The sequence below is a fragment of the Rhodnius prolixus genome, unplaced genomic scaffold (assembly GCF_049639745.1).
Source record: "Rhodnius prolixus isolate KJV_2025 unplaced genomic scaffold, Rpr scaffold_3, whole genome shotgun sequence".
Classification (NCBI taxonomy): Eukaryota; Metazoa; Arthropoda; class Insecta; order Hemiptera; family Reduviidae; genus Rhodnius; species Rhodnius prolixus.
The window spans coordinates 19,145,512-19,168,973 of NW_027411603.1; the positions used below are offsets into that span (position 1 = coordinate 19,145,512).

General features: G+C 30.8%; 2 protein-coding genes across 14 annotated transcripts in view; one reads left to right on the top strand and one right to left on the bottom strand.

The window, feature by feature from the left end:
• Positions 1-11,302, bottom strand: part of Nlg3 (Neuroligin 3) — a 613,493-nt gene extending 602,191 nt beyond the window's left edge. For both annotated transcript variants that reach the window (XM_074124459.1, XM_074124462.1), the window contains exon 1: positions 11,021-11,302. The gene's annotated coding sequence lies outside the window, so the exon portion shown is untranslated. The remainder of the gene's footprint in view (positions 1-11,020) is intronic.
• LOC141452374 (neuroligin-4, Y-linked-like) overlaps positions 1-23,462 on the top strand; it is a 232,185-nt gene that overhangs the window by 91,994 nt on the left and 116,729 nt on the right. For 10 of the 12 annotated variants that reach the window (XM_074124423.1, XM_074124422.1, XM_074124425.1 and 7 more), the window contains one exon: positions 2,046-2,282. The exons of 1 other annotated variant lie outside the window; for it this stretch is intronic. The gene's annotated coding sequence lies outside the window, so the exon portion shown is untranslated. The remainder of the gene's footprint in view (positions 1-2,045; positions 2,283-23,462) is intronic. One more of the 12 variants, XM_074124418.1, reaches the window with a different exon arrangement.

The following is a 23,462-nucleotide window of genomic DNA, read 5'->3' on the forward strand; positions in this document are numbered from 1 at the left end:
ACGAAATTCAAAATGGTTTTTTGTTATCGAAGTTGCATTTGTATGGAGAAATATAGATAGTAATAAAATACAATAGTAATCTCTTTATTTAAAAAAATATTTAGTGTAACTAAATGCCTTGGAGCATAAAGGGAAGCCCTGCTTATGATATAGAACTTCTTTTTATATGTTCTTATATTTTTATTTTAAATGACTTAACGTTTCCGTCTCACATCAATAAGTGTAGTGTGAAACATGGAATCAAAATTGAAGTTAAATTCTCTACACCAAATTTATGATGGATAATGGTTCAAAACTGAGGTACTAAACTGCTTTCTGCGACGTATAAAGGCAGCGATATTATCTAGCACCGTCTACGGACCTGACCACATTTTCAATAATCGCTTCTTTGAGCAAAAGTAGCCAAAACTTCCAATGCTTAATGATGAAAAGCTTGAAGCTCATCCAGATATTGGGTCTTCGCTCACCAAATAATTAAAGAACTAAACTTTTTTTTTCAAATACCGTGTAAAAATGTGACGTATCCATCAAATTTAAAACTTTGAATAAAGATATTGTATAATTTAATCCCAACTGAAAGAAATTAAATTAATACCCTCATTGATTCATTACAATCAGTCTGTCTTTTAATAGCCCATGACTTGCGGAAATTCATAAAAACATGACCCTTTTTTAAGAGAGTTATTACAAGAGATATAGATCGGTTTATTTAGAGTGTAGTAAACATCAATTATGAAGTAATAAATGATGTTCAATAAAATAAACTCAATCTGGAGAATAATTAAAGAGGGCGATAAACATTAAAACACTTTTTGATGTTTGCTACAAATTCATGTCATTTTAAAAAAACTAAAGACTTCCAGGAAACAAAGGTGGTTGGGACTTCAGTTTTTTCTAAATATTACCCGTCTTGAATTTATCGTTCTATTTGACGAGAAGGATAAATTCTGTATTTTTAATTTCTTTTGCACTTTAATTATCTAGGTGAGCAGAAAATAAAGTAAACCTTGGCAGTCTCATTACAAATCTTAGAGAAAAGTAGAAGGAAAGCAATTAACAAACCTCCTATTTTATTTATCTAAATTAGCTGTCAAAACAGCAGGATCAGATAAATTTAGTAGGGCAGAAAGCTTTAAGATATATAATTTTCTCTTTCTCTATTACATATTGGTTTTTTAATCACGATTTAACCGTTGATAATTACTAAAATTATTCTAAATAAAACAACTTATCAGTTTAGCTTTAAATAATTTTATCTTTTATAGAAAAAGAGAAAAAAATTGTCAGTGTTGGGTGTTTTTCAATGTTACGCTTTTTCGTGCACTTTTTGACGATCAACCCTTATACAACTGTCCTGCCGAACATTTTTAATTAGCAAGTTTATAATAATAATAATCAAATTGATTAAAAAATTGAAGCTGCGAAATACTATTTAACATTACTTTTTACCTGATTTTATGAAAATAATTGCTTGCAAAATCGGAAAAAGTTGACGTAGAATTGTTGATACCTACCTTTTTTTGTTGTTTTGTAATTAATCTATGAGTGTTCTCTTGAATTGAAAATTTATTGTATTCAGGATGAGAATCTAATCATTACACCGTTAGCTATGTCGTTTAGCCCTTTAATAAGCGGAAGCTTTACTAGGATTTACGCTCAATTTAGCTTTAAACTTAGCGTAATGACACAAAGGCATCTCTGACTCCCAATTTTTTCCTAACGACCAAAAGTTACTAATCCGATTTGATGTGTTACCAGTTTTGTTCAATTTAGTTGGTTTATTTTAAATATTTAAAATGTTTTTCAAAATTCCTTAACTATTGCAAAAGAAATTAATATTTGTCGTTATCGTTCTACGAATTATTTTAACTCTATCCTTACTCCTGTCAAAAATAAACCTTCCGTAATCTTACTGTGTATTTACCTAATCCAACGAAGATATTAAACTAGAATTTCGTGAAAAATGCCTGTTTTAAGGATTTTGTTCTGATATAGTTATTTTTTATTATTAGCTATTATTATTTTTTTTTGTTTTTTTTTTTCAGGCGCATCGAGAGCTTGGCCATTAGAGCCGCATATAGTTATTATTTCCAGATTTTGTAGGAAGAATGAAATTGATTTCAGATGACTTGCCCGGGGCACATTGTCTATAGGATCTACATATACGAGTATACTACTCCCACCTTCTATGGTTATTAGTCGGAAACTGCAAGTTACAGAAAATGTATCGTTTGAAAATGCAGAAGAAAAAGTCCTTCGAGTGCTACACTTAAGCTCCTAAAGTAAGTCAAAAAGAGTAAAACAGAGAATTAAGAGCCAACCTGCAGAGGTTCTTTACAAAAATTTAAATTTAAGATTTTTCGCAGTACTTAGTTGAATTTCTTGAAAGCTAAGCACTTGTTATTCCAGTTAACTGTAATTTTAATTAAGCTCCTAATGGTATTTAATATACAGGTTTAGAATAAGTGGATGAAGGGAACTAAAAAATAAAACACACCTTCGTCTGCTTCACTTAGCTAATGCGACCGGTACTAGTATTGAAATAATTTTATGGATAACTTTTTCTCTTTAATGTTTATATTTAATAGGTAGTTTACTTTGTGTTTCGAAACATATTTCAGCATAATTTTTTTTATTAATCGAGTAAGAGAGGCAATCTGTTTATATGAGAACTATGAATATTTACAAATTCGATCTTTCAATTTAGAAATTGACTTAGGATTTCAATATGTACCAACAATTTTTGTTGTTATTATATTCTTCGTGCTTAGATTAATGAATGCTTAATAACTTGCTCAAAACCAAAATTTTCTCGCAGATAAAGAAAACGATTTTTATTTTTACATCAACATCAAATTAATTTTTACACATACACTATACACTATAGCATGTACTCCCTGTTTTAGCTGGACAATTTTATTTAAACGAGAACAATTTATATGAAATTTTAACTATTATACAATAACATTTCCATACATTTAAGAATTGGCCTTCGGTTTTAATCATTTATACTCCCAATTAACCTATGAATTTATCTACGCCGTTTCTAAACCATATTCTATCTGCTTCCTTGGTACGAACTCTCTGTCGGAAGTTATGGAGGTCTTGGACTAAGTTTTAAATATAATTTTAAATTAGTGGAACTATTGAATTAAGGTATTGTTAATAATGAAATTAATATACATATACTTTTATATTCTTGCTTATTACATAAATAATCATTCTTTCAAAATTAAGATGCCCTGGATAGATTTACTTAGAGAAAAAAATGTGAGAATAATGGCTGTTCTTGCTTTTTCCTGCAGGTCATTAAAACTTGAAACTTTTTAATGAAATTAATTATTGAAATTAATTCTCTACACACATATTTAGTAAATAAATAAATGAACTGTAATACGCCCTCAGTAATTTGGCCCTTTATGTTGATTTTGTCCAAAAATTGATGCCGGGTGGCATCGCAACATGCGTTCTGCAAGCGTCCACTCGACCACACACTCTCTCTCACTGCATATCCTAATTTAAGAAGCCGTGTTACTTCAGCGTGCAAATCACTTTATACTTAATCACAACACTTATGTAATGCTCTAGAATCTGCAGAAATGTTTATTGTACCATTTCTGTTAAGCTTGGGATTAGCAAAGCCAAAAGTATTCTCCAGCTCATCACCATCGTCAAACATTGAGTGATTGATTGATTACGCATACCTACCGCAACTTAACAGACGTTTACATTCTATGAACATTCACAGTTGGAAGAGCATATTTTAGGTTGCATTGGATTTGGCTTTGTAGTAATCCCTGATCTAATCTCATCTAGCAGAAGGCTCCCTTTATGGTAATCTAATCAAAAGAAAACATTTTAAAAAAAAGGAGATATTAAAGCATTAAAACTTGATTTTAATTTTTTATGTACTTCTAACTCATTAAAGTGATTTATTTAAAGAAATAACAAATGATTAGATACTTGAATAAAAAAGACAAAATTAAAGTGCCCTTTAATTAGTGTTAAAAGCAGCATTTTTTAAAAGTAACTTTTCGCGAATTAAATTGTTTTATGTTATTTATTTTATTGTTAAATTAAATTTTACGTATTATAAGATAAATCAAATGTTCACATACTAATCGATATGCAGGTGTATTTAAAACATTGTCATTTCCCATGATTCTGCACTACTGTTGTGGCTATAAATTTGGAAATTCAGTAATTTGACAAGCAACATAATGGACAGTGCGCGCAATATTCCACAATTATAAATATTTAGTTTTAAACGAACAAAATATTCCATTCTATTGTTCAAAAGTTCAGAAAATTTTTTTTTTTCGTCAATTAGTAATATTTTTAAAAATAACTTTTTCATTAAAATTAAATGGAAGTACTGGGATCGTATTTATTTTGGATTTTGATGTTCCACTGACTTATTACCCGTTCATGTCGAGTAAAAGTTGACTTCTTGAAGCGATAATAAAACGGATATCTTACAGTGATAATAAAAGTAATATTTTGCGGTGATAATAAAAATGATAGCTTGAAGTGATTATAAAAGTTATATCTTGATAGATAGTAAAAGTGCTAACCAGATTGGAAAATACAAAAGTTTCAATGTTAAACATTTCAATTTTAATGAATAGAATACTAATTTATGAATCAGTCTAATTTAAAATAACGAAAACAGAACGTTGCATGAATTGGTTAAAACAAACAAGAAACAGAAAACTAAAAACGGAAAAAAGAAAATAGCACTAAACTAAAAAAAACTGATTTTTCAGAAAACAGTGTAAAAACTAACTGGCTTAAGAATCCTTTACGGCGATCAATTTGAATTATCATTTATTGAATTAAATAATGTGTTTTAGATTATTATTTTGCGTAATATTGCTTCAATTTACACATTTACCCTTACAAAATCTTGCTGGAATCTTTTTAAGGCATTCAATTTTCGTTTAACTTAGATGAAAAGCGTGAGAGGAGAATTTACTCAACTAGGAAATCCCCGTAGAAAAGTAGTTCACTCGCTGCTCGAAGGCGCTCACTTCATCAAGAAGAATTTCGTGGACAGATGTGTCTCTATGAATAAGAGTAATTAAATCGATGATACCGAATTTTTGTCAGACCCCTTAATTGTTATTTCTATTAGCAACAAACGACTTATTTCTACAGAATTAAATTCAAACCAGTTTGAACATGGAGAAACTTTTGGGCTCATCTAAAACTTCCAATATCTATATAATCTTATCCTTCCTATCCAAAACAATTCGTGAAACCAAACTTTGTTTTGTGATATCCTGTTTCCTTTGTCTCCGAAGTTGCCAGAGGCCGCTACTTCAGAGGTTCTTCGCCACAATATCCTTTCATCACGACTCTTAAGTCGCCTAACTAGCTGCATTGACCGGAAATCCTTTACGGCGATCAATTTGAATTATCATTTATTGAATTAAAGCGGAAGAACCTTATTAAAAATAAATTCATGAAAGATGAAGAAATTCTCGATAGTGATCTATGCAAAATAGGTCGATGGTTTGTAAATAAAAAGAAGCTCCTACGAAACTAATCTAAAAATTTCATTTAAAACAAAATCAATACTAATGATAATTGCCTAATTATGCAGATTTATTAAATTAAAGTTTGCACAAACGTTAAAACTTACAAACGTAAATGAAAGTTCTCCTTTTTCTCAGGAAACGGATTTAATTGAAAAAAATAATAAAAAGAAATAAGAGAAAAACTTTCTCCCTTAAGAAAAGGGATTTGTAATAGAGAAACTAAACGAAGAAAACTCTAACTTCCGGAAAGTTGATTTCTCCTTCTTTCTTTCATCTTATCTACATGCCATGAAAAACCTCTTTTAAAATTTCATGGAAAATTTCCCAAGAGTTTTCTTAACTCAACATACAAAAGCGTTATGTCGATATAGGAATTTCTTTGTTTGTTTTGAAATATCGGAATGCCCCATTGGAAACAATCATTATTTATGACCCTTGTTGCCAACAAGGTAAATTCCAAGAAAACCTTTGGACGTATTAACCAGTTATTTTATTAAAACATTTTTGTATAATTTTCTTTAGTAAGAGGATTGAATTTGCTAAAACATTTAAGTATCGAAAAATCGCAAAAAGTTCGAATTTAATTTTATATACATGGTTCTATCGAAGGCAGTAGTCATAAGGTGTCGATCTCAAACAATTTATATTTTATTATAACACATTCTAAGCAATGAACCAGGATTTTAAAAGTACAGATAGATTTGAGTAGTGATGTATTAGGAAAATATTTGTTTTGTAATAAAAGTCTGGATCTATAGTCTGGGAGTTGTTTTAGTTGTCTGCAGCAAGTGTTAATTTCTAGCCTTTTAAGTCGAGTGTGGATTGCTGGTGAGTCTGTTGTCGATTTACAACCCACTGGTGGAGGAAGAGAAATTTAGTTGAAGAGAGCCTAAGAACACTAACTTAGCTACCTCTGACATAAATGTACACTTTTTTAGTTCAAACATTTCTGTGCAAAAAAATATTTTTGGATACTTCAGGCTACTGAGGGTAGGGTTTACTTAATAAGGAGGAGAGAAATTTGTATAAGTTCTAAAAGAAAAGAAGGGCTCTCTCGCTACCTTCTAAAACAATTAGATCCATTCATAAAGCCCAAAACATAATGTGTAATCTGTACCAGCTACATTTATGTTAAGAATACTTTTAAGAAAATTTATAAATTTTAATTATTTTAACAATTGCAGCGAGTTAAAGTGGGTGAAAGTAAATCGCACGAGAGATTCTCGCCAGATAAATAACTAGGAAGTTTGTTTACCGGCGATTTATTTACCTGTTTTACTTTAAGCACTACTTTGTTTTTATTTAAGAACAAAAACAAAAAAGTACAGCACCATTCATCAGTTCGTAAGACTTGATGTAAATTGTTCTATCAACAATACTTTTATTTAACAATAAATTATATTATGAGAAATAGACGTATATATCGTAGGACGTTAGAGGTCGGGGTAGTGCAACCTTCATGAACCCACGTGTACAAATCCTGGTCCTGAAGAAGGTTGTGCACCTCTAGGGCTATGCTCTTGTCACAGTGTAATTTCTGCTAAGGCGTATAAAACCACCCAAGCTAGACGAACACGTTATTTCACCATATCTTCATAACTGCTTCATAAATTCGTATAGAAATTATTGCCTTTCACTTTTCATGATTTCTGCACTTTTGTTTCACTAAGACAAACAAAATATTCATAATTAAAAAAATATAAGCACCAACTAATGAACTGAAATCATTCAGTAAGGTTGCACTCCCTCCAAAAATTAATTTAATTAGTATTCCTGATAGATTTTATCATAAAGAATAGATGTCTGTTTCAAAGAAAACTAAAACTTTTAAAACTACTAAAAAACAAGAAAAATTATTATATCTAGAGTTTTTTAAAAAATTATAACTTCAAAGAATATTTTTCACACTTCACTTTACATTTAAAAAAAAGTTTTTTTTTTTTACTTTAGTAAGTTTTTAAAATTCCATTAAATCTTGTTTACATGTTAGGCACAAAGCAACAAAATTTGTTATCGTTATATGTAAAAATGTTTTTGCCTAAAGCTACAGTATCTCAATTTTGTACAAAAGATAAATTTAGAATAACTTCATATATTTTTGGGATAAATTTTAATTGAAAGAGACTTCAGCAAAATGAGTTGATTAAAAAAGTGGTTTATTATAAAATAATACATTAAATATTAAGTTTTGAATGAACAATATGAAAATAGATAACTAATAGTGACTATTATAGATTTAATTTCAAAATTAAAACCTCGGTTATGCAAAAAACTTATCTTATTTGACGCAATATGAAATTGTATGCCTAAATCAGTCATTTTAAAATTTAGTTTTTCTATACTATTGTAAGAGACACATACATACAAAATTTAATCAATTTTCTAAAAACAGGATTTTTTTTTTTTAATTGACGCTGAGGTCATTGAAAGCGAAGCCTTACTCAGTGCAATGCTAGTTTTCGCTTGAAAGAGAAACGCTGCGAATTATTTACTAAATACAGTATTTTCTATAAGTGTAGTAGTTTCATAATAGAATTCGGGGCAGATGACTTAATTGAATACGGCAGAGAGTAACTCGTAGATATTCAGAGATTACGTGAGTATTGAAGTTACTCTCTGAAAATCAGTTTCATATTTTACAGTATGAATACAGAAAAAGTTAATTGAAAGTTAAGACAAAATTAGTGTATCTGAAAGAGTCGAAACCGTTTTTGAATCAAACTTATAAGCGGTTATTTTTATTTATTTATGCTGTAAAGAGAGATGGATTTTTGTTTTTAAATTTTATTTTAACTTCCGTGCCTACCACATGAAGAATAAATTCCATATTTTTATTAAAATTCGTAACAAACAGAACAATAACAGAAATTAATAAAGTACTGTAACAGTTTTTCGACTTCCTTCCCTACCTAGGGTATTGCGTTTTAAATATTTTTTAACTTTTCTTAAGGCCAATACTTTTTGGGTAGAAGTTGATTTTATAATATTTGTAGCAATTTACTTTATTAAAAATTTATACATTCATAATTTTATTTCGACTTTCTTAAAATTTTAATTACCTACGTTTTCATTTTAACTTCTGATTAGTGATGTTAAAAAAGTTTCTTGAATGGCATTTTTACTTTAAAGAACGTTCATTTTCTCTGTACTATTCATGGTTTAAAAGAGGGTTTTATAAATTTGTGTTTATCTCGCTTTCTAACATTACAGAACTCCATCGTGTATTTTCCAGTCAAAAACTAGCATTAATTGTTATTATTCCAATAACAATATTACAGATAAGGAAATGGATTTGCTAAGTGGTTAGCCACGCAGAGATTCGAAACCGGCTGCTGTTCTCTCTTCTTTTTCTCTTCCTTTGAAATGAACTTCGACTTGCGAGACAGAGGTTTTTTAGGGGTTCAAGGAGGAGCTGTGACGTTAGAATATATATATTCATAAAAACCGAACTCCTGATAGGTGTGTGATTCAGGGTCAGTCGGCTTTTAGTTACCAAATAAATCCTAATAAGTTTTGGATGTTCTTAACGTAAATTTCGTCCTTCAATAACCATTAGGGTAGTACTTCGACAAAGTTTATATTGTGTATCTAAAATTACTTTTGTTTTGAAATAATGATATTACTAGAAATCATTCTATTAAAATAGTTTATGTAAAAAGTTTAAATGAAGTGTACCTATTGAGGATCGATCAAATTAAGAACAACTAGACTGCACGTCACAGCTAAAGCAGTTTAGGCGGAAAAATATTTTAAAAATTTAGGAAAATCGCACCTTTCACTTGGCTGCGAACTCGTAATATCAAACATGTTTGTCTATGTAGGTGTAAGAGACTATTCTTTTCACTAGAACGGCACTTTGGGGGGAAGATTAATGACAAACAGAACTGCATTAAAATGAAATGTCCCTAAGAATTAACCCTAAAGATAAAAAAAAAAAGGTTTTAATTAAAAGTAACAGATTTAAATCTTTGAAGTAAACGATCAATTTCGAGTAAAAAAAAGTCGGTAAAATGATTTCCTGATAAGGGACTTATAAGTATTATAAAGTAAGAGCTTTTTCATGTTCCTTCAGAACAATTTAATGTTCTCGACAACTTTTCTGCTCAAAACAAGAAAAAATCGTGATTCTGGAGTGAAGCTTCTAAGAGTTTGAACAATCCATGACGTTGAGTACAGAACTGAGGTACATAACCATCTATATTCTGCGGCATTTCCGAGAGAACCTACTGTGCCCTCCGTTCATCAACGGAGGAGCAAATTTTACCCACTCTAGTGAAGGATAACAAACGTTTGGTAGCAATTGTTCTAATAAAAATGGGGGGAATTCCTTAACGGGTTGGCCACCAATTCCATAAAGCCACAAATAATTGTGATTTCCGTCTGCAATTCATAGTTACAACCCTAATTTTAAAATAAATTTCAGAAATAGTTTTGTTTTTTAATTAAATAATTCCTAAACTTCAAAATCTAATGTTCATAATTTTTTGCCATTATTTTACAGAATTTACCCTTCTAATCTAGGCTATTATTTATTATCATCGTATTATTTATTATTTTTATGTGATATAATTATTATTAATTACGATAGGGAATGCATGACAGCTGCAATGCAGATTATGCAATAAGATATTAATCATATGAATTCAACTTTTTTCTTTTAATACAAAATTTATGATTCTTTTAAATTTATATTTTCAAGCTTGGGTACTCAAAAGAGAGCTCAATAATATTTTGGTAACAAACCATCGGCCAAAGGTCGCAATGTTAACCAGTTTTTGGAAATTCGAATTATACAAACCTGCAAATGCTAATTTAAATTTTTTCATCGCTCTAAGGAAAATTGTTTTACTAATTTACTCACGGTAATAGAGCTAACACTGGGAATAAGATTATAAAAGTGCATTAGAATTGCTGCAAGTAAGAAACTTCCTTCTTTACAAGTTGAACTCAACATTATGCTCGATGGTTCAAAAATAAAAATTATAATAAATAATGTTTTTGTTCCCTTCTTGTTATCGCAATTAATATAATACTTTTCTTCCTAAAAGTTAAACGAGTTGCAAAATTCTTTATAAAATAAAACTCTTAAACGAAGGCCAACATTTCAGACCGCCCCTAATTGAAATAACTCACTGTTGGTGCTAAAATACAACTCGATTAAAAGTTGGATCTCTTCATTAGAGGCGGTGCGAGGCCCTCGAGTCTAGCAAATGCCCTCGATACCACCCTTCCTAAAGAACTTGTTAATGAACCAGCCCATCTACTGGGACATTGGTTTCTCAGTGATTACAACAGTTAGTCTTTGATTCATATTAAAATTCGCCATTCTTTCTTTCCCCATCCAAAAATAATTCTTCATAATTTCGGTTCACAAAGCACTTTTACGCCTTGTTTATAGATTCGCCCATGCTGTCTGCACACGCTTACTGTTCTATTTTAACTAATCTTTTGATAAAAAATATAAAAGCAGTTTTAAATACCTTATTCGAAGCGATAATCCATTTTATGGTAATCCTGCCGTTGACAATTTAGTAAAATTAAAATAAAAAGTGTTTCTTTAGAAACTGCCAAAAAATTTCCTTTTCCCTTACTATATAAAACACAAAGTACACAGTATTTATGTGTTTGCACAAAAAAAAAGAAGCACAAACTATACGCACATAAATCGCACGAGAAATATTCGTTTAAAAATTAGCGCATTCAGTTACTAGCGGGGGCGGAGCTGTTAGATGCGGCCGGTCCGGGCACCGCTCTACTTCTGACAGCGGATCTCTCGGTCGATGGATGCGCGCGCAACATGTTCTTGAACAACTCGCCGAACATGCCACTGCCGCGACCTTTAATTACAATATGAAAGTAGCCAGCAATAAGCCTGTTATTGCACTTCTTTTTTTTTTTTTTTTCAAAGTCACTCCAAGTTTTTCCAAAAACTTGTAAAATGAAAAATTTGGGAAAAGTATGGCTCATGAACTAGGGTAATAAACCATAAATTATTAGTTTATTGGTATAGAAGTTTGTCGAGGTTCAAACATTTGCAAGGATTTTAAAAGTCTCAGCAGCCAATTTTATTGAAAAATTTGGTTGGTCCACACTACAGCATCATTTCCAGATGTTAATTCTTGACACCTAACTCGATCAATGAATATATTCTAATCAACCTTTAATACTGGAGGAAACTGCAAAACCAGTGGATGGTCCTGATGAGAAGAGTCTAACAGATCTAAACTCGTCAAACGAAAATCCTTTCTTTCGAAATTGGTACCTAACACTCATTTAACATCACATTCATTTTTCTTCTTATACTTAATTTTATTATTTATTATGTAAATTTTATATTTTCGAATTTAGTTCTTAATATAAATTAATTATTAAGTTACACGTTTGCAAAAATTCGTACTGGATTTGATGATTCTGATCAATTACGATATATTCTTAAGGTAGAAGAATTCCTTTCATATTGCCGACGCTGTTTTGAGGCCCACTTTTTTGCAATTAATCAGATATTTCTGCATCAATTTTTAAAATAACCCCTATGCATTGTATACCTTTCGAAAGGTGATTGTAGATGTTTTTTCTGAATAGTGCACGTTTTTTACTTATAAAAAGTTTTTGAGAAAAATGAAGTCAAAGTTTTTGGAAAAAATTAGAAACTTGCTATTTCTTATGTTTGGGCCACAAAGTGAAATACTTAATATCATTATTTTGAAACATAAATTAGTTTATTTAAAAGGAAATTTAATCTTATTTCTAATGGGCTTATTGAAATTGCTGTAGCTTCAATAGTTTGAGAAATGTAGGCATCTGTTTGCTAAAAAGTAGTGATACCTTGAAAAAACATAAAATTAAAAATATCTATAAAACCGAGCCGAATCGAGTCATAGTTTATATGGAATTTTTTGTTGCAAGTGATGCCCAGAATCGCCTCCGGAAGTTACCGTAGTCTTATGCTGGACACCCTGTATATAGCAATTGTGGCGATTAAGTCAAATTTTTGTTTTTAGAACATTGTTGTCCGTTTCTATTGTGTGAGTGAGTTTACAAGATATCTGAAAAACGAAAATTCACAGGAAGCCTAACATATTTTGATTTTATCCTAAAATATGTTTAGCTATCAACAGTTTTATTCAGAATGAATCCATATGCCCAAACATAGCAGCGGTCAATTGCTTATGAAACTTTAAGATAAGCGCTCTAATTAATTATGTTCGGAATTTTTAAACATACTTAGACTTGCTCATTATAAATACCTTCTTTGAAAAATATTTATTCAAATGTATCTATTCGTGAACTTATACATAATGTTTCGAGAAAATTTTGAAAATGAGGCGCGTCTGATCTGCCTCCCTTACAATCTTCTTCTGTCCTTAATTATATAAGATTCTTTACGCCAAATGTTTTATAAATAACTTTGTTTAAAGATTTGCTCGTAGGAAATACCTACGTACTTAACTTTTTCGACCCTGATATTTAATTAAATTTTTAAATTAAACACCTGGGTCTGGATTTTCATCTCAGGTGCTGCCAGGCATTCTAACAGGAGTTGCTGGTAATGAAATGGCCACCATATTTGTTGTAAGGTTCGAAATAAGGACGAATAAATGACACGGATAACTTGTGATGATGTGCTGATAGATAGCTACGCCGTATTTATATAGCCATTTACGGGGGCAGTTATTTTGTAGAGGTTTATTTCGTTACTATATATGTATATATATAAATAATTTTCTCAGTTTTCCGGAGCTTTTATCAGTGCTTTCTCCGGCCAGAGTACTTTCGTTACAGACATTGCTGTCCATCACCAAGCAGTGATAACGCTAACCACATAGCTAATCCTCTCCATTATTTTTTTTTTTTTGTTTAATGATTTAAGGCGCGTCAACATCTAAGGTTATTGGCGCCCGGAGCTTTTTTCGGTGCACTGCTGGCCTCCGGACAGGGTTCTCTCGTTACATACAACACTGTCCATCACCGGACAGTGAGCTGTAAGAAGCTCCTAGGAAGAGAAAATCTAAGGGTCAGCAGCTGGATTCGAACCCGGGACTTCCACGTGGGAGTCCAGTATGCTAATCTCATAGCTAATCCCTTCCCTTCATTATTATTATTATTATTATTATTATTATTATTAAATATTGTATTAGAAATTGTAAGCGGTCGGTTTTATCTGTTAATTTGTAAATAATTTTATTTGTGGACTTCGTATTGATGAGTTTTGTTATCTTTTAATTTTCTATATTAGTTTTTAATGCTTGATTATACCTTTGATTTAATGCAGGGTGAAAAAAAGTAAGCAGTTTCAAAAACTCAGCGACATCTATCCAAGTTTCTGATGTTTGCGCAACAAACAAACAAAACATATTGTTCTTTAGTGAGTGCTCGCCGGTTGCCATGTTAAACATTAACGTTGGTAATCACTCTTATTCCAGACACAAATAGCATGTCCGAAGTATTGTTCTTAATCTAATTAAGTTCCTGTATAGGTGTACATAATGGTGGAGTATAAATGTTGCCTTTAAGAAGCCTCCAAACACACAAGACGCAAGGTTAATTGAAATAATTTTCTGCTTTTTTGATTAGTAACAATAAAAACAATATTTTTTCGTTATTATTCCTTAATTAAAAAATTCCAGAAAGGTAAATAATCATTAAATTATTACAATCTGCACCGGTATTAATTAACATTTCACACGAAGTATTGTGGAGTAGCATCAATCACTCGTCGGCAGGTCCTGCAATTCTTTGAATTGCATTGCGAATAATTCTGACGTGATGAATATTCTGACGAATAGTTATTAAATTAAATTGTCAGTAATATAATTATTTCCACTTAGAACTAAACGCTAAAATACTGATTAAAATTAACTTCAAACTGTTTCTTCTATGATTTGATTTGTTATTGTTAACTGTAGCTTTGAGATCCCCGTAATCTGCTATACACTGATTTAAACTTGACATTTTTTGAAAAGTTTAATTAGGGTTTCACATATTAGGACTAAATAATATTAGCTATCAATCACACATCCATGACGCGTGTGTTCTGATAAGAAATCCTGCCTAGTGGGAGGAATGCCAAATGTGGAAATTAATTGTTTACATTGCAGTGACAGCAGATGATTATGCTTAGATTCCGCTGGTTCATTCTTTTTTTCGTTTCTTGACCAATCTATCCCTCTTCTTCCATCGTTCATCTCTGAGTCTCGAACCAACTTGAGGTTTTTGATGCGGCTTGTGAAGCCGAGGATTCAGAGTTTTTCTCAGGAGGTATGACACTTCTGGATTTGACAAGTGCCTTCGCCAGCTGTAGTGTTCAAAAAAAGTGGGAAGTTGGCGCAATACATTTTTAGCATATGAAGACCACTGCTGTAGACCACATTTATCACAGCTGTAAACCACAAATCACTGCTTCAAGTGTTATCGATTAGAGTGGTTAATGTGAGGGTAGCTTTTTTAAATCTCACATATTATTTTGTTTTCCAAATTTTAGCCAACTCAAGTTTTATATTTGGTAATTTGGTTACATTTATAATGTCACTTGCATTAATCAAAGTACTTAAAAAATTTACACGCCAGAAGATCTTCCCCTTTATGGGGGTTCAATTCTTTTTTAAAAAACTCACATATTACATCTATTTATTTATTACCTAATAAAGCCTCTTCAGTTTCTATGGTTACAAATTGGTCTTGAATTTTGAATACTTCCAAAACCTAATAAAGTTTGTTTTAACTTTTTTCATTAACTTATTTAATTCGCTGTCTAATGTTATTTGTAAACTGATGCAATAAAACAGAATAGTCTGATTTTCCAGAATAGATTATTTTCTAGGAGTTTCTAGGGCACTGAACTGTATATTTACAAATTGGTTAGGACATTTAAATTAATTGTTCGTTGGATTCGAAAATAGAAAGTCCAAGTTGTTTTTAAAAATATGCTAAATTCGAATTTGAGAAGCTATTGTATTAAAATGAAGTGATTGCATTTTAGTTTGCTTCGACAGCTGGGTATTATGAATCATAAATGAGCGTTATCCGTTCTATTGTAAAGATCAAAAAGCACTGTTAACAGTATCTGTCCAAGTTCTTGTACTTTAGCAGGAAACATCAATGTTATCATTTAATTTTTCTTCTTTTTTCACATTCATGTCTTCTATTTTACCTGTACTGCAAACAACGTATTCTAAACCCTGCAATTCTGTATCTTTTTTGGAAAAGAAAGGAGTGCACCCTTACATTATTCTGCTAATATCGTTATGCTGTGGTTCATTCTATTGGGGACCCACACGATACAATCAACTCTCTTATTTTCGTAACCAATTCAGTAAGGACTAAATTCATCCTTGAGGAAAAGGTCTTTTTTAATCTTGAAGTCTTTTTGCGGATAAAGAATTGTTTTTGCAGGTCTTTATTAATAGTGAGGGCAACACTTCCATTTATAATTTACAATGTGTTAATTATCAGTCTGACTTTCTAAAAATTTGGAAGGAAATCAAACAGTCTATTCAGTCTCAAATGTTTATTTTACATTCCCTTCAAACTAATATAAAACATGTAAGTAATTAGGATAGAATAATATGGAAATAACCAGTTTAGTAGTATCTGATATTTAAAAAAAAAAAAAAATCCTTAATTTAATGTTGACATTTCAATTTGTGCCCATGCTCATACGAATCATTTTCCTTCACATTCTGGCTCAACGTTTCTACTTGTTATCTATCGTCTCCATTCTCGGTTAGAGTTGATTAAGCACTAATCTTAAATTATCTGTCCTAGACACTAATACAACTTGAATGTACTTAAGGTTCCAATTAGGGTAATCAGTATTGGTTAATATCAATTATAAATCTTACACTTTATGATCATTATCTGTCCTGGCTTTACAAGACAACATCAAAGTACATATGTTGTTTGAGTTAAATTTAATATAAGAAAAATGTGCGTTAAATGTTTACTTTCTATTACGGTCTATTGATTTAAAGTGATTGTATATTTCTGTACTGTATCGAATATTCTTCTTCGTAATTGTTTAGCAAGACCAGGTTTCTAAATATTGAATATTGCAGTCGGAAATGTGATGGCTTTAAAAAAGTGTACCCCATATTAAGTTCTATATTCATTCTTTTGTATTCTAAGAACTTTGTTCTAACCTAACTGTAATTGACTAGCTGTGTTTCTTATCATATTTGCCATAAAAAGTTATATTGTGATAACTTCTTTAATTAAACATAACAGTATAGTGATTTACATATGATGAGGTCATTGATGTCTGTAATTTTTCTTACATAAAGAATAAAAATTAAATAATTGAGAGTGAGTAGTCTTAGAAATTACTATGTAAATATGTATACTTTTTTTTTAAAAAAATATTGATTTTATTAGATTTGTAGAGAAGCCCTTTGAGTTTATACAATTTTAATGTGGTTACGAGTGATCAATAAATTCTGGTAATCTAAATTTTATAATTTGTTGATTAGGGGTTCAGCATTGAAGCTGGGTCTCGTGGGATTCATAACATATTCTGCCAGTAATTAGAACTATTAATTCGTCGGTGTGATGGAACTTGGCTATTATTTATACGCTCTTTTTGTAGTTGGGATGATGTTGTTGTTGATATGTTATTTTTAGTCCATTTCAAATAGGATATTTTATGGCTTATCAGGAAAATTTGTGCCCCTTTATAAATGGTAGGAAGATAATGGGCACACTCTGTGGACATATGTGCTCTACAAGAGGTAAAATGCGTGGAAATTTTATACGGGCAAAGTCTCCCTTGCTGGAATAAATGACTACCGACAATTCCATTGTTATCAAAGTGTTTATTTATATTGTACTTCATGTATATTCTTGTTTGTTCTAGTCAGTAAATGTGGCCAAACTAAGTAATTAAATGCCCAACGTCCTTAATAGAGAAGTTTGTTTTTATTCAATGTACAATATTCATAATTTTTTTTTAAATAATTTGAGGATTTCTAGATTTTTTACAATTCTCGACTCGGAAAGCGGGTGTAATTTCTCGTGAATCACTCAAGCAAAGTTTAATTCAGAATCTTAACATGTTATTTTTCTATTGTTTTTTCAATATTTAAAATTCTTGCAACTTTTTAGAAAATTGTTCTAATGACAATGAAATGGCCCAAATTCTTTAGGCATACAACTTTTACAGTTGCGTAATGATTACACCAGAACTATCTTATAAACAAAATTCTCAACCCACAAATTAACCGAATCCATACAAACAAAAAAATTTTGTTTACTAACTCCGCGTCCAGGCTAGGAAGGTACAAGTTTGGGAAGTTTGAGGTATAATGTGAAAGGCTTATTCAGTTTGAGATCTAATGAAACGATCTCTACCTTTCTCATTATCTTTCTAAATACTTCATTATAGGAAACGGTTACAAATAAGTTTTTTATTACAAAGATGAGAAGTGTAATGGTTGAAATTAGATCACGACTTTTAAAAGAGTGTTTAGTGGTAGAAATATAATTAGAGTATCAAAAGGTTTGCGATGGAGCATTGAAGTACGTAGTTAGTGTGGGTGTATTCAACAGAATTTAGAAGTATAGTACATTGTTTGAAAAGAAATGTTGTGAAACTTGCCCAATGGACATCCAGCACACATAAGAATTAGGTGAAAGTGATCATTTTTTTGGCTCTTGTATTTTGGAAATCTGTCATTCAAATGAGGGAGATCAAAAACTAGTTCGCATTGTTGGGGGGGAAGGAAGAAATTCAGTTAATTTTTCTTTTTTAATTATTTTTTTTCAAACACGTTGTAAATTTATTAGTTCTGTTTTAATTAGTTAAGTGGTGTTTTATTCTTGTAGACTGAAACCAGAGAGGTACAGTTAAATAAATGAATGCCTGGGCACGTATTTGATATCTGACAATCCTAGGAAAGAATCTTTGAAATCATAGACTTAGGTGTAGCAAGGCGTTAGAAGGAACTAAAAAGATGTACTGTGTGAATTGAGCCCGCGATACAATTTTGAGGGTAGATTGAAGTTCCCACTCGCCATGAATAAAACATTAAAAGGATCCTGTCTTCCAAATCTGAGTTTTCCTGGTGCTTGAAAAATGACGTGAGGAAGACAACATTTCCAGTCGTTTGTGAACCATCTGATTAATTGTATCTTTAAATGATTGCTGTGATTATGAAACGAATTTTTATTTGTATGCTTACAAAAGGTGTTGCAAGAAAATGCTTAGATCTGCTATAAGTAATACAATCGATAAAATTTTATTATTTAAAGGAATTTATTAGTTTCTGCGAAGGAAATACAGTAAAGAATTTATGTAATCATCTTTAAAGTTCAGAGGGTTATTTCAGTTAATGGTACCATCTTCTGACCACACACTCCTCCCTGAAGCTCCAGCGTTAAAGTTTGGTTTTATAGGGTTTTTAAGGCTAAACTAATGGCGCATCTTCATGGTATTTGGTCTCTTCTAAGATCTTTTTTTTCTTCTCTCATTTGTCGATATGCCTAATAAAGAAAATTTAAACTTTCATATGAACAAAAATTAATTGAACAAGATTTTGAATAAACATGTTTGTTGAAGAATTTTCGAGTGTTGTTGCTTTTGGGTTTTGGCGTGAAAAAAGTAATAACAGTAATTATAGCTCTAATGGTTAATAAATATCGCTGATTTTATCGGTCATAGCATTTTTTTTTTTTTAACCAATTAAATTATACAGATTATACAGTTTAACTTAAGTTATTTACACCCTGCTCATTTAAATTATTGCTGTTTACCACTGTAAATCATTACCGCATAACACCCTATGTAAAAGGGAGTTAATCGAACCTACAAATTTTCCATTTTGAATTTCACATCAAAACAGTTGTATTTGAATAATACAGTTTGACTTAAACATAGAAGTAAAGAGTTATAGAATAAAGAGGATTTTACCAGGAATGAATTTTTAAAATTATTTTGAATGGAGAAATCTAGACTTGTGAATTAACTAATCTGGTGTCCTTTAGATCTTATATGGCCTCGCTAATTAATATTAAGTAAATATTACTGATGTAGATCTTTGAAGAGCGTAAACGTAACCAAGTTACTCATTTTAAATTATCCTGTTGCTGTCAACTATTTTTTAATTAGTGTTATTTCTTTTGTACATATTTAAGACGTAATAGTTATTTATTTATTATTATTAGTTTTTTTTTTTTTACATAATATGTAAAAAAAAGTATCATATTATGATAAGGTGAACAACATCCTTCAGTAAACTTTAACCTATTTTCTGCTAGTTATATTTGTTCCAAGAAATTTCGCAGTATTTGTAAGTCAATACGTACAATGTACACAAGTTATACCTATACAATACATCAGAGCTCCTAATAAATAAATATTTATCTTATATATGTCTTTTTCATGTCTCTAAATAAAAAAAAAGCTTTGCGTTGGCGGTTTTTCCTAAAACTCATTCTTTCTTTTCTACTTTATTGTAATGCCATTTTATTGATGACAGCAATATTTATTTATTTATTTTTTCGGTGATGACAGCAATTTCTTTTTAAGTGCTTTTTAAAAAATATTTTGAACTTTTTAGTTATTTCACAGTCATAAAGCTTCTGAATTAAAAAATTATTTTATTTATTTATTTTGTTTTATTTATTTATTTATTTATTTTGTTTTATTTATTTATTTATTTTGTTTTATTTATTTATTTATTTTAGTTAAGGTAGAATTTCTGATTTAGATCCGTTCAAACTTTAAACCCTCTCTGAGATGCCTTGTTACATTCTTTCCAAGCTGCCGTTCCTTTTATTTTCTCTTCCTGCCAGGAACTCTGTCTGGAAGCTGGCAGTATACTGAAAAAGTGCACCAATAAACCAGAGATGATTAAGTTAAAAAAAATAAAACTAATAGAAATACAAATAAAGAAAAGACACACGCTATTGTGTGAGTTCCAACTACACGGTTAAATTTCTAATACGGCGCAGCGGACTGTTAAACCTGCACAACAGTTGTGTCTTGCTTGACATTATGTTTTAGTATTCTACTGTTGTCTTGATTTAAAACTTGAACTTCAGATAGGGGTTCCCAAAACTTCTTAATTGAACCTTTTTAGAAATATTTGTCAGGAGAATTTTAGCAGCTTTGTAACTCAAGTTAATGTTTTCAAGTGCCATTCGATGTGACAATTGAACAAGAAGTGTACAAAAACTTCCTCATTTTATTAAAGTTAAAAGAAACTGTATTAGTTGCTCTGTATAACTTTTTTATCTTAATTAACTCACATTTCTGTGGGACATAAATAAAATTTTGATTTATCCATTGACTTGATATATTTAAAGATATCTGTGAATGGCCGGTATATCAGTAGGTAATACCAGGTTGCCTTTCATATTATGAAAAGATATAGAATCTAAAAATATTTGAACAGTTTGTAAGGATAGGAAATGAGGTGGGTCATGGAGAGCAAGTGTATCGTATAAAGGAAATCTAAAATTGATTTAGGATGGTTAAATAGAGTTCTGGAGAAGCGTTGATAGTGAAGTACTCAATGTTAGATTTTGTTATGCACTCCCTTTCATAGGATCACAAGAGAGAGATACGCTTCATTATTGCGAAAGTAATCTGCCTGCTAGCGGTTCGGTTGTGAATAACTTTACGTCACCCAGGCGTTAATCTTTTATTCTATAGAATAATTTAAAATACCTTCTTGCCTGCAGTTTAATTAAGAAAAGTAAATGTTGCGTCATATCAAATAAGTAGAGCATTTTTTATTTGCATTAAAAAACGTTGAATTAATCAGTGATGCTGTATCGAAAACCAATATGAATCGTGCCCCCTCATAGCAGTAACATTAAGTTGTGTGCAATTAGGAGAACAAATATAGTGGTTCTACCTAAAAGTGGCTGATCGAGGGAAAGATCAAGTTCTAAGGATTAAGCTTACAACGGAAGCATTAGAATCAATGAACTTAAAAATTACCGCTAATTGTAAAGTTTTAATGAATATAGTCGAGAGGTAGTTTCAGAGGTAACTTCTTGTAATTAATCTATTCTTATTTCGTAAATAAATTTTGAGCGTTCATTTTACAACACATTACGTTTTAACAATGGATAGAAATAGTACGACAATAGGCTATTTATTCTGTTGTATCAATGAAGTGGATTTAATTAATTTAGTTCATCTCTGATCAAAGCAATTCATCCAATTGGCTATTGCTCTCTTTGACGTGCTTCAATAAACGTCGCATTAAATTGGATTGTAGGATTGAATTTAAATATGGATGAGTAATTTCAAAATGGAACCAGAGCATAACAATTTATCCGAATTCAAAATAAGTGTGACAATGATTGTACAGAATTAAAGATAAATGAAATGTGCTGATTTTACTTAGTTGCTTTTCAGAGTTAAATGTCTCCAACTTTAGAACAAGAGATTATGTTGTTTTCTGTAATACAAAAAGTTGTGGAGCTCGATATTTATGTGATTTTAAATTTCCTTTTATATATATAATCAGGTTAGATTAAGAATGTCTAATCATATACTTATTTAATAGGTTCCTCTCTTTCTGAGTTCAGAACGCCAGGTGGTTTTCTGTCTCCCAATAATATTTGTCTCATTCATTTTCTCTATCAACCCGTCATCGCTCTGCTAATAGCTTCTCCCATTATTAGCTGGCGTTCTTCTTCTTCCTCAGTTAATATGACAAGAAGACATTTTTTTGTACTTTAAAGAAGTTTCTGGATAAGTTCACGGTTAGTAGGTCTTAGAACCTAACAAATCAGGAAATAAGGCGTATTGAGAAAAGAAATATCAAGAAGTGACAGGATTAGCTCTGTGGGTTAGTTATCTTGATTAGCTCGCGAAGTTCTAGTCTAACTGGCTGCCCTTTGACTAGTAGAGAGGGTGCATAGGAAAAAGCTCCAGGCGGCATTCACTTCATTTGTATATGTAAGAGGAGTCACTGAAACGTAATTCCTTGAAGTAGTGCGGTTTCCTTGTAGTCTACATTAATTCACTGTAATTGAATTGTAATTATATGTTTAGTAAATTACCCGAACTCTAACAACTAATTGAAGTGGTGTTTCATCAACTAATTCAACAGTGAAAGTTTCATCTTTACAATAGAAAACCAATTAAATAAACGTCAAATTTTCTAATTTCTCAAAAGATATTTTATTCATTTCTTTGAAAACAGCAAAAAAAGAAAATACGTATTTACCTTGAATACAACGTTGGATTAAAATAGAAAGGTACTGTATGGTGTAGGAATAATTCCAAAAGTTGTTCATCCATGAATATAAAGTATAACAAATGAAAACTTATTCCTGAAGTTTTTCAACCATAAAATTAAACATTTGAGGAAAGGTTTTATCATTTTGTCTAGGACATATTGTAAATAAACTCCCAGCCACTGAACTTATGCCGTTTAAACATTCGTAACTAAAAACGTTTCTGCCGGACCTCGCTGCAATGACAATGTTACGCCAGTTGCTTTTATAAAGTTAAAAAATTGCATTTATTTTTAATTTTTCTCAGTAAACCACTTAGTACAACTTTATTTAAAAATTGATTGTATCTGCGCTTTCCATTCGAAGGTTCATTTCATAATTTAAAAAATAAATAGTGGGCGAAAAAAAAATGCAGAAGTACATGAGAACAAGTTCTTTTCCAGCTAACGTCTCTCATTTAAAAATGTTCAAGGCAAAAGAAAAGCGGTTGATCCTCCGAGTGAGCAGACCGTCATTAAGGTGGCTCTGAAAAAGGAAGTAAATTAGGCAAGCCTCTTAGCTCGCCCATCAATCAACAATACTGCTTCTTTTCCTGCAATACATTAGTCTTGCTTCCTCGCCCGCCATTCCTCTTTTTTTTTATATTATGTATTTTTTTTAAATTAAACTGTTATTCGATACGAATTAAACCACTATATTTTCTGTAATAGTATTTTTAATTTTCTCTTTCTCTCT